Here is a 14,306-nt window from a genome sequence, read left to right on the forward strand (position 1 = left end):
TCTTTGACTGAAGTTCTGTGACATAGAAAACTGAAGCTCCAGGTTCAGTCTTACCTCTCTTGTACTGTGGACGGGAGATTTGCCACACCCTTTTACCAATCACTGGAAGATTCAGAGGTAACTTTACTATATTCAGGAAAGGCTGTTTACTTTCCTGTGAGGGTCTTCTTGAATATAATTGTCTTACTTTTTTAATTATTCAGTCCTAAGACATTTGTCGACAAGTAAAGGAGACACATATGAAGTTGTAGGGAATGTTCACCTCTGTCTGCTGACAAACTTTCGTCGTTCAGCGAGCCGTGATACAAACTAGTACAATACTACTCAACCCAGTCACTGCGTTAAAGTTAATTGTATGATTGTCTTTCTCTTTTTCTTTTTGAGTGGGGGCCTCATTGTTTTAATTCGGTTCTTCTCTCTTGCTACCCTCTTCATCTTCCACACAACCATTGCCATATTTCAAGTACACACCATTCAGTCCGTCATCTATCAGGATTCCTATTATCTTTTACTTGTGATCTTTCTTATAAGAAGGTATCAGCTTCTTATAGGTTATAATGTTCTGAACTGACTTCGCATTTTCTTTAAAATTTCGCAGCTGTTCACTGTAGAGCTACATGAGTCATATCCGCCCCTCTGAAGAGTGCATCCATATCTGTGTGTGTGTGTGTGTGTGTGTGTGTGTGTGTGTGCAAGGATTCACCATATACAGCACTCAGTTCATCTACTCAGCCAGAGAACATAACTGTGATCTTCATCAGTATGATGGAGATCAGATTTAATATGCACAATTTCTGTCTTTCCTTCTTTCTTTTCCTTTCTTCTCTTCCTTTTTCCTCCTCCTCCTCCTCCTCCCTCTCCTCCTCCTTCTCCTCCTCCTCCTCCTCCCCCTCCTCCTCCTCCTCAGTTTGATTTCTATTCCTTTATTCCTTCACCGTTCACTTCAGATGTAGAACACTTGCTCCTTGAGCAGATCCTGTAGGACACGGTCATATTTTTCTTAAACTTACTAATTGCAAATGAGTTTATGTCGTTTAACATCAAGCCATACAAACACATACATGTAAAGGGGAAATGCATCCCATATATCAAGGTATCATTCACTTTTGCATTATTTAGGCCTCGTCACACTGGGGTCGGATACAGGCCTGTCTGAGTTACACTGTCCAGAAATATTGGTCGGGACAGAAGTTAAACAAAGAGCACACTGTTTCACCCGGTCACATTCAGCACATTCAGGCTGAGACTGGCAGTGTGCAATAGTTTCCTTATAACCTGGCTCAGTAAAACGAGATACCCTTCCAGTTTTTATCCCGACCTCTACGATCAGACAGTTCGTTTTACTATGCCTGATTTCAACCTCCGAGCGTCGAAGTCCTTAGAATGTAACGAACGTCAAGGGTGTCGATACTTTTTTCACGGCAGTATCTGAGTAGTATTTCTTGCATAGTAAATGTGTTACGGTCTGCGCTTCTCCTTTGACTCAGGACCAACATCCATCTTTATTATTCATGGAACGTGGATGAGAGTGACAAGCTCCTCTCGTTGTAATCGTGTTAAATAGTGATAGCTATAAATAACCTGTCGACTGTTCTGTGGAATAACATTATTATTCTATACCCGCTTAAAGGCCGCCTTCGGCTGCCTCCGCTCAATGTCAAATCAGTTCCCATTTTCGGTCGAAAGGTAACAGAAATATGAATTACTCATACCGTGAGAGAGACGGGGCGAGGAATTCTCTCTTATTTTTATCCTACTAGAACACCCGTTGAGAGAGAGAGAGAGAGAGAGAGAGAGAGAGAGAGAGAGAGAGAGAGAGAGGTGTTTGCTGTTTTACTAAATTATACTATAACATTATACTATTCAATTTTAGGAGAATAAGGAGGGAGGAAGACGAGGCGAGAGAGTGATAACACAACAAACACGTCACTCTTCTCTCTTTTGTCATGCTGGTGATTTCAATGCCAGACCAAGGACGAATCCATCCCTCCACCTAAAGCAAACACTAAATTTGAAGCAAAAGGCCAGAAATGAGTGACAGCTCGGGAATCGGTGGCCCGATTGGACTGGAAACTGTTTTATTCAAGTTAGAGTATTTTAACGGTATCTTTCTTTAGCAAAAATTGCGCTACGTTGCGCCTTTTTTCCTCTGTTACAGTAACAAACAAATATACAGAAATCGGATCTTTGATGTGAGTACGAGTACACTGTTTATAAATTGATCTCACCATCACAAGTTCCACTCTTCCCTTGGATGTGAACGTCAATAAACTCTCTGTTCACCATCCAGTGTTACCGACGTAACACACGAGTTGGAAGGAGGGGGGGAGGGGGAGTGAAGGATGCAAGGAAGGCCTCATCCTATACGTAGGTTTTGGACTCGCAAACTGCCAAAAATCCCTTACAACATCCTGCTGAATAATGTGGAACCATGTCCCCCATATTTTTGTTGAGATTTCATTTTGATCTTGTTTCTGTCGCCATCGTTCCCATTGCTGTAACATTTATGTTCGTGCATTTATTTTGGATCGAGCAGCTGACACTGGCTGTAACGACGAGCAGTCTCGTGCAAAGAAATAAAATAGGAATGTATTATCATCTTATATTAATACAGTACTTTTCTTTTAAGGTCGCACACACACACACACACACACACACACACACACACACACACACACACACACACACACACACACACACACACAGTTGTATATTTATTACACTTCTCCGCACACTTCTTAACATTTTAGATTCTTATCTTTTTTTCTTTGAACTCTACTGCCCATTAACCATGTACCACCAGACCCTCTCACAGCAGTATAGGCCCCTTGCCTTTGCTTCACAATGTGGTATATTATCTCTAACTGAACGGTGTACGATGTCAGTATTAATTATTGACATATATCTGATTCATGAACACCATCATACATAAAAGTCTGGTGCCTGTGTACACAGAAATATAAATGTGATGTAACAGTAGTTCCTGTGATTGAAGAAAAATACAGCAACCTTTCAACCTCTTAGTATTGAAAGTCCTTTCTGGGTCCTCAGTACCAAACTACTCACCTCTTACTGACCCTGTTTCTTTAACCTCTCTTAATACTGACCCCGTAACTCAATATATTCACCTCACAGCAAGAAGGAAGTATAAAGCGAAAAAGTTATCCCACTCAGAAGGCTCAAGGAAATCATTCTTAGAGATCTTGCTTGAGATGAGTAAAATAGAAAAAAAAGAAAGAAAAAGACATCTTGCTGAAGAGATTAACACACTTCTTTCACACTTTTGCGTTTTTCTCCCTTTCTTCGTTTTCCATGCTGTAGGTGCTGCAGAGGGACGACACATTTATGTCACGTAATATCATCAATATGACTGTGCGCTGGAACTGTCCGGGTAACAAAAAAATTTTTCCCGGTATACTTGGTCATTCCGTCATGTTAGCAACGTCGGACCGACTTCCTCCAGAAAAGGCTAGGCAACATTGCACCTTCCTTATCCCCCCAAATAAAATAAGAGGCTATGCTAAGTTAACGTTAGGTTAGGCCTAAGTTGGTCAGGAACATGTTGGGTTAATGTCAAAACACGGCTTTTCTGATGAGTTTACAGTATGGTTTGATTAACCCAACTGTCTCATCAACTTCCGAGCGAAAGCTGACGTGGCGAGTCATTTCTCGCTGAACTGGCTCCGACGCTGCCAATGTGATTGAATGACTAAGTGTACTGGAAGAAAAAAATACGCGTCCGGGTATGCAAAACGTCCCTCAGTCCCCTCCCAATCCTCTGAACGGAGGATGGTGGCCTGGGGAAGAAAGGCAGCTTTGGCCAGCAGTCCACTGGGTTCACCTTCATATAAACCTGAGGTTACAACTACTACCAGTACTACTACTATTATAATCTCTCTTATTCTTCTCTCCTTCTGTTCTTATTCCTTCCTTCCTTCCTTTCATTCCATTCATTCTCCTTCCTTCTTTCATCCATTTTTTATTTATTTATTTATTAATTTTTTTTTGCTTTCTTTTCTCCATTCAGTCTCGTTCTTGCCTCTTTCCCTTCACTCGTTCCTCTCCTGGTCTTTACGGTTACCTTTTCCACCTCATTTTTTTTTTTTCCCCAGCATCATCCATTCCATACCATCTTCATTTAGCTTCGTGTTCTCTTCTCCCCGTCCATCTACCGTAGTGTATCTATTCCTTACATCTTTCTTCAACAGACATTTTCCTCCGTCCTTCCCATTCCCTCACGCTTCCAATTCCTCTTTAATCTTAATTCGCCTCTCTTGCCCTTTTTCCTTCTCGCAGTTTCCAATCTGTCTTCCTATCTCCCTTACATTCAATCCCTATTCTTTCTCCTTGCGCTTTTCCCCTCTCTCACTTCTCAATCCACTTTTACTCTTTGAAACATGTGACGTATACAACTGGATTATTTTTACTATCCCCAGAGGATTTTATTCATGTTAATGGAGACCTTTTGTTGTGGAGTGGTCAGTGAAAAATATCTCTGACCCGACGTATTTCGAAAAGTATTCCCAAGCTCAATGAAATCGTCAGGAGGTAGCGAGAGTAAGATATAAACGTCACTGGCCTAAAGAGACTAATTTTTTTTTCCCTCGCACCTTCATTCCCTCTGTCCTTCATCCCGTGTATTTCCATTACACTACATCTTTTTTCTCACATTTTCTCACTTTCCATTTATTTTGATACTTACTGGCCCCCTTCTAGCTCCCTTATTACCCCTTCCTCATTCACTCCTCTCCTTTCAGCTCAGCTCTTCCTTTCCTTTCTTTACTCTCTCCAGCTGCTTTTCTTCTCCCTTCGTTACTCAGTCCTTCTTTCCATACCCCTTTCATTCGCTATTTCCTCTGTTTCTCGTTTGTTTAGGCATTTCTTCCCCTGCTTCAGTACGTCTCTCCATCGCGTCTGTTCGTCTCTAGCCTTTTATTTTTTCTTCTTCCTTTTCCCCTCGATCATTCCTTCATTTCACATCTCTTCCAGTCACTTCTTCCTTTCTCTTTCTTTTCCTCTATCTCCTTTCCAGTCCCTGTCTCTCTTCCCTCCTCTCTCTCCCTCTGCAACTTTCTAGCCGCAGTTCTTCTTCCCTTCCACCTCCACTCATTCTCTCCATCTCTCTGCCACACACTCCTTCCTCTCCATCTCTCTGCCACACACTCCTTCCTCTCCCTACCCCTCTCTCTCGCCAGTCCCCCGTCACTAACTCACGGGCTTATAGGGAATAACACTTACCGTTAACATGAAGTACAGGTACCCGACTTCCCAACCCTCCCTCATCCTTCTCTGCTACCCTTCCTATTTTCCGTCTTTCCTTTGCTCCTTTCCTCCCTCCCTTTTCATCTTTTCTTTTTCTTCTCTTTTCTTCCCCACCCCCTCTCACTCCCAGTTTCCCTCTCCTTCCTCGTCTTCCTCCCCTCGCGCTTCTCTTCCTTTCTCTTCTCCCTCTCCTTCCCCTTCTCCTTCCCATTCCTTTCTTACTCATTCCATTTTTCAGACTCATATCCCCCTTTATATCCTCTTGTCCCCTTCCCCACCCTTCTCCCGTCTCTTCTCCCCTTGTGCTCCCTTTCCCGCGTCTTTCTTTCTCCCATCTCCATTCTTCCCTTCTTCCACCTTCTTTCTGCTTTTCCCTCTTTGTCATTTTCTCCTTTTAATATTCTCTGTCTTACCGATCTCTTTATCACCCCTCCTTCCCCGCGCCTTTTCCGTTTCTATTGCTTCTATTGCTGCTTCTTACCTCTTCTTAAAAGCAGTCTTACTCATTTCATCTCAGGCTTCCTTCTTGTTTCTTTTCCTTTTTTTTCATTACACGTCCTTTGTCTCCTATCTTTTTCTTTCTTCCGATATTGGCCTCCGTTTCTAGCCTCTCTTTTAGTAGCTCATAACTTTCTCTTGTTTCTTTACTTTCCGCCATAATTATGCCCTATATTTTCTCACTCGTCTACCGTCGTTTCACATCTGTTTCCTTACCTTCATCTCTCTTTCTCGTCATTCATTACTGCACATAGCATAACTTCTCCCCTTCTCTTCCCACCCTCCATGTCGTTCCTGTCCCAATTCATTTCCCTCGCCTTCGATGTTATTCAGTCATTATGCTTCCGTTAACTGTTCGCATTACTTCTGATACCTCGCTCTTTCAACTCGCCCCTCCTGTCTCTTATGCTCTTATCCCATATTTTATCCCTAATACACCCTTTTCACCATTCCGTTTTTTATTTCAGCCTCCTCATCCTTCCTTTCCCTTCATCCCATCTTTTTCGATCAATCCTCCCTTCTTTCCATATCCATTTCCCAACTTTCAACCCATCCTTTCCGTCGTTCCCCTTTTCCTCCTACCTTCCCCTTCCCCTCCCTCCTTCCCTTTTCCCTTTCACTTTCCCTTTCCTGCTGTCACATCCTTTCTTCTCTGGTGGGAGAGAAGGAGAGAGAGGAGAGGACGAGAGAGAGAGAGAGGAGTCCAAAAAGAAGAGGCCATTTAACGAATAGAACGACTTTAACTACGACCATTTACACGATACTTGGGGAGAGAGAGAGAGAGAGAGAGAGAGAGAGAGAGAGAGAGAGAGACTGGTAGGTTGGTTTGTTGGTTGAATCAGTAGGTAGACAGTAAGCATTTAGGTAGGGTGGCAGGTAGGATAGTTGATACTTCGGTAGATAGTAGATAAGTTGATTGACTAATAAGTTAGTTTGAGAGGGTGGAGTAGTGATTTGCAACAACAGCATTAAGAGGACTGTGTGTAAAGTAGCAGTGCCAGAGGCTGTGAGGAGTGAGAGTAAGAGATAGCGAGACTGACAATAAGAATGAGTAGGGAGGTCAAGGAATCAGTTGTAAAATGGGTAAGGGATGATAAAACAATGAGCAGAAGGAAAGGTAGAATGAGTGAGAGGAAGGGGAGGGAAGCACAGCAAAGAGCGGCGAGGAGAAGAGACGCACGGTAAGAAAAAGGCTTCGAGTAATGACAGACGACGCAGAAGAGGTGGTAGGTGAGAGTGAACTACTTTTAAGAGAGAAAGAACGAAAATATACAGGAGCAAAAGCACAACAGTTTATAATGACAAAGGGGATGCTGGTATTTGAGGCCTGGGCAGGATTCAATAAGGAAGGGTAGGGAGGGCCACGGAGAAAGAGGGGAGGGGAACTACAATAAGTGGAGGCAAGGATTTGTCGACACGGTAACCGACGGCAGCATAGCGGGGGGGAGCTGACGGCCACGAGAGGCAGACAGTCGTGTGCGATGTTTAATTAGTGAAATACGACACGAGGGGAAGTCCAGTTTTATTTTTTACATTTTTTAAAGTTTCCGCTGGTGTGTGTTAATTAAATAATCCTTGCCTGGATTAACACTTTACTGCCCAGTGCTATTTTGTGTAGTTTGAGACAAAAATGATGATAATCTGATGTGGATAATGAACATTGTCGTAACATATGCATTGCTGTAACAGATTATATGCAGACATTTTCTTTTCTATATACTTTAAGATTTTTATTTAAGTTAAACAGATGAACAACGTTTCACTGGCTTCATAAATGCGTTTACTAAAATAATAATAACGTTACCCTTTGAAAATGTTAGGCTGTCGTGCGTAGGGGAATTTTTCAGTACAGTTTTGACAGGTATGAGGGAGAATGAGGGAGTGAGGCAGCGTGTGGGGCGGGAGTTACGGGCTAATATCTGTTGGGCTGAGGACGAGTTACGATGGGATCTGACGTGGCCTCTCCACTGATATTACTGATATTACAGCACACAGATTACGGCAACACTTTGACCAGAAATTGATACATATTGAAATGTCATGTGCCTTAACTTTTAAACATTTTATTGAAAGACAAAAAGTGGCTTGACTATCTGCTTGTTTTCTCACTTAGATACTTCACTCTGGATACCATTAGTTTTATTCTTCAGAAAAGATCCCATTTGACCTATTATACGTTCCGTCTGTCTGTCTATCTTCTATCTAACTGTCTATCTCTATGTGTCTGACTCTATATATCTATCTATACATCTACCTAGATAGCTTGCTAGCAAGTTAGCTAACTACCGTGTCTGTCTACCGATCTACCTACTTACCTACCTAATCGTATATTTATGTCTGTGTATATATCTACATATATCTACTATACACTATTCTCTCTCTCTCTCTCACTCTCTCTCTCTCTCTCAATCCAGCATCCATCCCCTCTCTCCACCTTTTCTCCCGCTCAGTCGCCTTTGCCTAAGCCATTCCTCAGCTGTACGTCACACTCCTTCAAGCATTCTAAAATATAACTGAACTGTGGGAAGCTGCCCTTGAGTTTCTCGCTTCAACCACCTCCCCTTCTTCATACTTCTTGATTGATTCCATTCTCTCTTTTCTTCTTTTGCTCTTATCATCTTGCTTATCTTTCTCCCCTTATACTTCAGAATTTTTTCCCTCTTTCGTCTTCAACCACCCTCATACTTCTTTTCCATTCTTATCTCCTGCCTCCCATCACTGCCAGATTTTAGATGTAGGAGCATCTTTTGGAGCGACCCGGTCGGTCAGTCATCCCCAAGGATTTTCTCACGCAATATTTAAACCTCTAGTGAAGCTCTATATTGCGCTTAGTTTCACCCATGCCTCATATCGTCTAGCGTCTTCTGTTACTTCTGTGCTTGTTTCCTTCTCCTGTAAGCTTCTTATTTTATCATCCTCTTTCACTTTAAGCACTTGCCCTTGTTTTTACTTCCAATGTTTCTTGCCGTTATTTTTCTTCTCCATGCCCTTATCTTCCTTTTCCTCATTTCCTCCGTCTCCCATTGACTTGCCTTTCTCACCTCTCCTCATTCATCATTTTGTCCCTCTCGTCTTTACTTTTCCTTCCTTACTTTTCCATATCAATCTTCTTTCATCCTTTCACAAATGGCCTCCGTTAACCCGTACATAACCCTGATTCCTGCGGCTCACCCTCCAGCGCTATCGCATCAGGGGCTTTATTTTAAGTGGATATGGAAATTTGTTACTAACTCTCCCTTTGCACCTTATTCCATCCATTAAGCCTCATTATCCTCTTGAATGTTTATATGGCATACCACCAGCTCTGTCGATATTTAAGCGATATAAACTGCGTACAAGAGAAAGCTAAGGTATGTTATGTGTATTAAATCGGTAAGGAAAAGATTGTACAAAGCCTCCAGAGCCAACCAGAATAAAGTCCCAGCTTAGATTCTTTCACCTGTCAGCTTTTGCTCAATCCTTCATATTTCTCACTTTATTATTATTATTATTTTTGTTTACTCAGCTTATTTCATCCACCATTCATTGTTATACCATTCTCATTTGATCCATCCATTCACTACTTTTACACCCAAAATCTCCACTTCATCTCCCTATCCACATATCTACCTACCTTTCTACCTACATCTTGCCTACTTGATTCTCCTTTTTATTTAACTCACTTTTATTCTCATCTTCTCATTGTATCCACCATTCCACCCACAATTTTCACTTATTGTATACAAGCAAATTACTTTCTTACATTTTTACCATCTTCTAGCCTTCTTGATTCTTCTCTTCTCTCTCCCTTCTTCCTGTCACTCATCATTCTTACATTCTTTCATTTCCCTCTCGGGTACTTTTCCTTCCACTCATCACCACCCAGACTTGTCCTCAATCACTTGCTCATCTGCCATCTTAACTGAGACAGCTCCAGCATGTATTCAATACGAACAGCTGGTATTATTACCAAAATGATGACATGGGAAGGTATGCCTGGCCATTTTAGTGCGCAGGAGGACATTTTTGGACACAGTATAGGAAGAAAATAGCTTTCTCCTCCTCTCTTCGTTCTTCCTTGTACTCTCATCTTTTCTAAGGACTCACGTTTACGTCTTACTCTCTTGCAGTATTTGCTCTTCACATTAGCCTCCCCCGTTTACGATCATTCCCACCATACTTTTCTCCTTCAACTCTCTCCTGACTTGCTACAGTCGTTCTTCACTGTTGTCCTTCCCCATCCATCCCGACTACACCCACTCACCTCTTTTCTTTTCATATCTCCCGTACTCTTCCCACCAGTCTTTCCATCACTTTCCCAGTCTACTGTTTCCACATTTCTATTAGCGTACTGTATCCACCATTTTCTCACTGTTTTCTTTCCACCACTGATCTTCTCCTCCCTCGTATTCTGCTTCAGCAACCTTCCCTCCTTTCCATCAGCCAATCTTTCCCTTCAAGGACCTCCCAGTTCCCCGAATTCGCTGTCGGATCCACTCCACCCATCTTCCCTTTCGGCAACTCTTTCCTTCCCTTTCTCATACCATTCCTATTTATCCTCGTGCATTGATTTCTTTTTCATCACCTACATTGTCTTCCCATCCTCCCTTCTATCCTCCATTATTGCCTGTCGTTTGTTCGTTATTCATTCATCTTACACTTGTCCTACCCTCCATCGTCATTGTCTTTCTCTGTAAAGCATTCACATTTTACCCATTGTGTCTCCTCTTGCTGCATCTGACACACACTCTCGCACGCTCACACATATTCTTTCTTTCCATTTCTCTATCTCATTCCTCCCGTACCATACCATCCATTCTTATTCTTCTTTTTCCTCCCTCTTCACTCACTACCACGCACCTTTTCAATTTTCTCGTCCTCCCTTCCTGGCCCCTTTTCTCCCCCTCCCCTTCGGGCTCACAGTTTCAATATCTCTCAAGAGTTACCACTCCCTCAAGTCCCCCGCCAGCAAACACAGATATATTTTATGTGGGTAGTGGTGGCCTCCGGGGCGCCGACTCCAACAACTTTTTTATGGAGTTTACCTGTTTATGAGGGAATAAAAAACGGAGCCAGTTTGTGCGATAGTCCTAAATATATTGAAATTTGATTTGCTGAAAATGGAGAAGCTGAACTGTGTTGCTTGTGGTGCTGGCGGAACAGTGGGAATTCTTTAGCTTTAGGAGAATAATGTTCAAACGCTCTCCCTCTCGGCAATGCTTCACGATAAAGGCTTCCTATCTGAGGCACTGTCGAAGTAATTGTGTGTGTGTGTGTGTGTGTGTGTGTTTTCAGTGCAAGGCTAGCTTCAGAATAGGCTGCCTGCCTTTAAAGAGGAACGAAGTTTAGGAAGCAGCTTATGGAAGTGAGGATAAGAAGAGGCAGGCTGAGAAGGATGAGGGTAAGAAGATTAACATTAGCTAAAGTAAAAGAGAGACGTGAGAGTGCGAGGCGTGGTGTGTGTGTGTGTGTGTGTGTGTGTGTGTGTGTGTGTGTAAGAAGTGAGACAGGAAAGAAAGAATGGGAAGAAATTAGGGATGTGAGGAGTAGCGAAGAACTGGTATTATGTGGTGAAATAGAATAGTAGCTGCCTTTCGGTGAGAGTTTATGGCGTGGGAAAGTATAATAAAGAGGTTAGGGTGAGAGGCTGATCGTAAGAGACAAAAGGATAAGGAACGCGTAGGAAAGACTATGTTTGATGAGGCAGGTGAAAATAGACAAAAGCGAGATGAGAGAAAGAAAGGTGTGACTGTTAGGCAAATAGTGAGCTTAAGGAGAAAATATGGAATGGAATATACACGAGTTTGGAAGACTGAGGTGAAATATAGTGCTAGGCAATGAGAAGCATACAAGCTATACTAAATTGGTATTTTGATAAACTGAAACAACATATTGAGCTTAACTAGTGAAACACTTTGTTTCCAAGGGAGTTGCTGCTAGATATGCTTTCACATCTAAAAACATAGTAAGGTAGGAGCAAGAGGGAATTTGAATGGTGAGAGTTAGGGGAAAGGGAGTTGAGGATAGGTGTAGCAGGTGAGGGTAGGAGGGGGTGGGGATACCGGGGTGGAAAGTAAGGGTGAGAGCGTGATAGATAATGGAAGGAGGGTGTTAAGTGAGAAGAGTAGTGAGGGTACGAAGAGGGGAGGGGGATTACACAGGATTACACAGGAAAGCAAACAGCAACAGACCTTATGGTCCTTTCGAGGCTGCTTGTTGGAAGGTGAGGGTAGGAGGGTAGGAGGGTAGGACAGCGAGCGGTAAAGATAGAAGGATGGTGAAGATGAGGAAAGAAGGGTTAGAGGTTAGGCTGGGAGGATTCGAAGGAAGGTGAGGGAGAGGGTAAGTGGCGAGGGTGTGAGGTGAGTGTGGGGTTGAGAGCAGACTCAATCACCCAAGGTCCGCTCAGCTCCGGTGGGATATTTTGAGTCTGGGGTCTTATGGCTCAAATTTTGTACGTGACCATAAAATCGCTCCATGCCAAAACTTCTTACAAATTTTTAAAGTTCGTCCATAAAAGTACTTCAGCTCACTTTTCCCTGTGACGCGTAATGGTTTATAATCTCTACGTTTTTTCATATTTTACTTTTAAAGAACATTTTGGAGAGAGCTAACGCACACATCTGCTTTTCATTTTCGTTATACTCATCATCATCATGATCATTTTTGTCCAGTTTCCCATGCTTGGCAGTTGCCGACAGTAATATCGATACATTAGTCGAATAGTTATGCAATACATATTCTAAGAAATATGTTTTGCTCGGAAGTTCGTATCACTGCATTTCGAATGGAATGCTCACTATCTCGTTATTTATCTCAAGGAACTACATTGACGGCCATACCACGTTGAGTACAGCGCTTCCCGTCCGATCAGCGAAGTTAAGCAACGTTGGGTCTGGTTAGTACTTGGATGGGTGACCGCGTGGGAACACCAGATGCTGTTGGCATAACGTTCTCCCTACGTGTCAAGTGGGGTTGGTGGAGGATTAGTGCCCCTCCCTGTAAAACAATTAACTCTGAGCCCTTGGCCACCCCTTTTGGGATACATGGCGTCTGGCAATGAATGAATGAATAAAAAGTGCATTGATATATATGTCCGCCACTCATCATGTGCTGGGTAGTATTTTTAAACTAGAAAGAGAAAACAGGTAAAGTATGTATTTATGTAGTACAGTGGCTGGCTCGCACACGCCAGACATAAGGGAACATCTCTCCTACACAGTTTCAAATTGTGCTTGATGGGTCATGAAGGGCAGCTGATTTGTTAGGCCGAGGAATTTCACTTTCTGTCGCCGGAGAAGTGATCCACCCCACCCGGTGCATCACGCACGATCATGTGTGTGGAAGGTTTTTCGTGTGTAGGGGCTCTACGACGCTTACTTTAAACGTTAACAACTTTTTAGTAACCCTCATCAAGGAAAGGAAATCAGAAAAGTATACTGGTGTTGTGATGAAGTATTCGGTAAGAGAAGTTAATTATTTGTAAAATTAAGAGGAAGGCTGCAAGGGTAGAAGCATATAATAATAAATCGTACGACAGAGTCTTCATCGTCATAAGTAATTTTTGGGATGAGGAAATGGTTTACCCATTTAGCCCGAGGACTTTCTTTGTGGTCTGCACCATATGATGAAGACCATACTATGTTCACTAAGTTTCTGTCTTTCTGTCTTGCTTTCCAACACTTGTCAAGTTGGGTGCCATTCCTTCATTTCTTTACCAGTTCATTTCAGACGTGGTGCACTTGTGCCTCGGGCAAATATCATCAGACACATTTCTTTCATTATTCTTTTATTTAGGCCTACTAAACAGTTTTACTAGGTCAACGAACAAACCATTCAAACATTTATTTCGTGAACTACATGAAGTATAAAAGCACGAATCCATGGTTTACCAGCTTTTGCGAGGAGGTACCTTTAAGCGTTAGTAACTTGTGGAGACCATCCGTCGTTTCCTTGGGTCTGTTGCCATTCTTTAACTTCTTTTTACCTCTCATCAGTTTTATCCAATTATACTGAGATGCTTTTTACTGATGGAATTAGTGGAGTTTATGTCATACGTGTTCATCAGATAGGGACTTCCTGAATTAAATATTATCGTGTGGTGGCAGCAAGAAACGCAGTCTACGTCATAAGTGTGAAGATGTTATGTCATAAATAGACTTTGTGTCATAAAATACATTTGTGGTTCCTTTGTGGTTGAGTTATATATATATTTTAGACTTGTGGACGAGCGGTTTTTATATCTTGGAGTAGCTTCCCATTTGTCATGTAGTGACAGGAGAGGTAAAGAATAGTATGGGACTATTTTTATTTGTCTTGGAAATATTAACAAGTCTCTCACACAGAGCATAAGTATAGAGTCCCGTCCCGCTAGCTATCTCTCTGTCTCGCTCTCTCTGTCTCTCTCTCTCTCGAGTTGCCAAGCCCTTCTCCCTGTGACCTGTCTCTTCTAAGGCCTGTCTCCTTCTGAGCTCTCTTTCCTAAATTCTGGTGAAACAGGAGACGTATCACGTGTGTTCCTCGTGGATGGAAAGTTTAAGAAGCCTGTGTGTGAGTATGTGTGTATA

At 42.4% G+C, this 14,306-nt stretch overlaps 1 protein-coding gene and 1 non-coding gene across 2 annotated transcripts in view; both read left to right on the top strand.

Annotated features, from left to right (window-relative positions):
* The window catches only part of LOC145405765 (uncharacterized), a 2,040,591-nt gene that overhangs the window by 1,185,315 nt on the left and 840,970 nt on the right, over positions 1-14,306 (top strand). The window lies entirely within an intron of this gene.
* On the top strand, positions 12,568-12,686 carry LOC145405941 (5S ribosomal RNA). The gene has a single exon (XR_013898478.1). It is a non-coding gene; the product is annotated as a 5S ribosomal RNA (ribosomal RNA).

Source organism: Coenobita brevimanus, chromosome 68 (genome assembly GCF_032717465.1).
Source record: "Coenobita brevimanus isolate Jiangsu-jjx chromosome 68, ASM3271746v2, whole genome shotgun sequence".
In the NCBI taxonomy this organism is placed as follows: Eukaryota; Metazoa; Arthropoda; class Malacostraca; order Decapoda; family Coenobitidae; genus Coenobita; species Coenobita brevimanus.